The sequence below is a fragment of the Schistocerca serialis genome, chromosome 8 (genome assembly GCF_023864345.2).
Source record: "Schistocerca serialis cubense isolate TAMUIC-IGC-003099 chromosome 8, iqSchSeri2.2, whole genome shotgun sequence".
Classification (NCBI taxonomy): domain Eukaryota; kingdom Metazoa; phylum Arthropoda; class Insecta; order Orthoptera; family Acrididae; genus Schistocerca; species Schistocerca serialis.
The window spans coordinates 349,100,232-349,102,731 of NC_064645.1; positions in this window are offsets into that span (position 1 = coordinate 349,100,232).

The window sequence follows — 2,500 nt, forward strand, 5'->3', positions numbered from 1 at the left end:
CCTACATTGTCCCTTAACCTAACCTACATTGTCCCTTAACCTAACCTACATTGTCCCTTAACCTAACCTACGTTGTGCCTTAACCTAACCTACGTTGTGCCTTAACCTAACCTACATTGTGCCTTAACCTAACCTACATTGTGCCCTAACTTAACCAACATTGTGCCTTAACCTAACCCATGTTGTGCCTTACCCTAACCCATGTTGTGCCTTAACCTAACCCATGTTGTGCCTTAACCTAACCTATGTTGTGCCTTAACCTAACCCATGTTGTGCCTTAACCTAACCCATGTTGTGCCTTAACCTAACCCATGTTGTGCCTTAACCTAACCCATGTTGTGCCTTAACCTAACCCATGTTGTGCCTTAACCTAACCCATGTTGCGCCTTAACCCAACCCATGTTGCGCCTTAACCCAACCCATGTTGCGCCTTAACCCAACCCATGTTGCGCCGTAACCCAACCCATGTTGCGCCGTAACCCAACCCATGTTGCGCCGTAACCCAACCCATGTTGCGCCGTAACCCAACCCATGTTGCGCCGTAACCCAACCCATGTTGCGCCGTAACCCAACCCATGTTGCGCCGTAACCCAACCCATGTTGCGCCGTAACCCAACCCATGTTGCGCCGTAACGTAACCTAAATTGCGCCGTAACGTAACCTAAATTGCGCCGTAACGTAACCTAAATTGCGCCGTAACCTAAACTATATTGCGCCTTAACCTTACGCACGTTGTCGCTTAACCTGCTCTGTAATTGTTATGCGACTCGTTAAAGTAGTGTAGTGTTGCCTAACTGCAACCCTCGCAATATAGTTCGCTACTCGCACTGCCCGGTCCCCTGTGTATCGCGTCATGTTAAACACCCTGCAGGTGTTGCTGACTTTCCACATGCTCCTGTTATACACTGTAATGTGGATAGCAGCGGGACGTACATCCCCCCCCTCTTCCCCCCTGCCTTCGCAAGCTCGTCGGTGAGAAGTGTGCATGTTCAATGCCCTTCGCATGCCGAAGTACTCAGCCTACGTTGTGGTACGGCCTGTCACCTGTCCGCGGATGTACGCAAAACCCACAAACTGTACTGCACATTGGTCCGTATGTACTGAATGATACATCGTGGCACATGTGTGACCGTACGACGACTGCGCCTAGCAACGGCGGACCATACAGTCCAAATATTGTGCACGCAGCTACGTGTCGTCTCCCTTTAGGAGCTGGATTGCAGTGTGGTACGCCATACAGACGTGTGGGAGGAACGGACGCCCTGGATGGCGATCAGAATGAGCAGTCTGTTGATGTAGTGGAGCGTGTATTCGGACGTAGTCGTCTCTTCTCACACACTGTGATAGCATGTTGCACCGCGTTCCACATCTGCGACATGCTGCAGAGGCCGGCTGACAGTCGTTCGCGCAATGGACACCGCATACGTACGGGGGCTACCTTCCACGTGTTCTCTAGGCGTGCACATGTTGATGCGTCTATGTGGGCAGACGTAGTGTGTTGTGACACCTGACACACAGGCATGCAATACTCGTTGCAAATGGCGATGGACGTCTACGTTTGCTGGTGACGTTACGCAAATGAACAACTGGTAACCCGTTGTGGTGCGGTTGTTCTCGCTAGAGGTGAATCAGTGTTGGCGACGATCGGTCGAGCTATTAACCGGTTGTTTCATGGATACCCACCATGCCCACGAACGTGAAAAGGGACCCACCATGCCCACGAACGTGAAAGGGGATCTGGGTGTGAGGCGATACGCGGCGGTGGCTGGGTGGGACCGTCCCCGGCCGGTGAGGGGGGGCCGCCCGGCGTGCTGGCAGCGCGGTGCGTGGGCGCACGCGCTACAGCCGGCTGGTGGGGGCGGCCAGTGGCAGGCGCGCCGGCCGACGGACGCGGCAGGCGGCGCAGCTGCGCGCCGGCGCCCCCTGCTCGCGGCGCCTTGCGGCCAAAGTAGGTCCTCGCGGGCCCGGTGCGAAGCGCGGTGGCCATCTGCAGTGTGCTGGTCCGATTGAGGACTGTGTGCGCTGAGGATGCGCCGCCGCCCGGCGCTCGGCGCCGCGACGCCGTCTGCTGCTCGGTCGCCCCAGCGGTTCTCGCAGGTGGTTTGTATCGCAGCTGTGCGGACGTGTTGGCGCGTGCGCTGTGCTGGGAGAGTTCGCTTCGGCACCCAAGTGGGGCTTTTGTCCTTCTGTGGCGCTGGCGTTGGAGCTGCCGGTCACCGTAGGTGGCGCGTGTTGTCTCCCGCCGGCAATGCCACGACAGCACGCTCCCGGGCCTCTGTCGGCAGCGGCAAGCTCAGTTGGGAGCACGGGTGGTCGCACCTGAAGCGTCTACTCGCCTAACTCCGGGCGATTGCGCCTCTCTCGAACCCGACCAAGTACTTAGGACGGCGCTGCGCGCCGCCGGGACCTGAGAGGGTTTCGAGGTGTGTTGTGCAGGGGAGCACAGCCTCCTCCTGTTTGCAGAATAATTGAGCGGACGCTTGCGTGTTCGCGCGGGCCC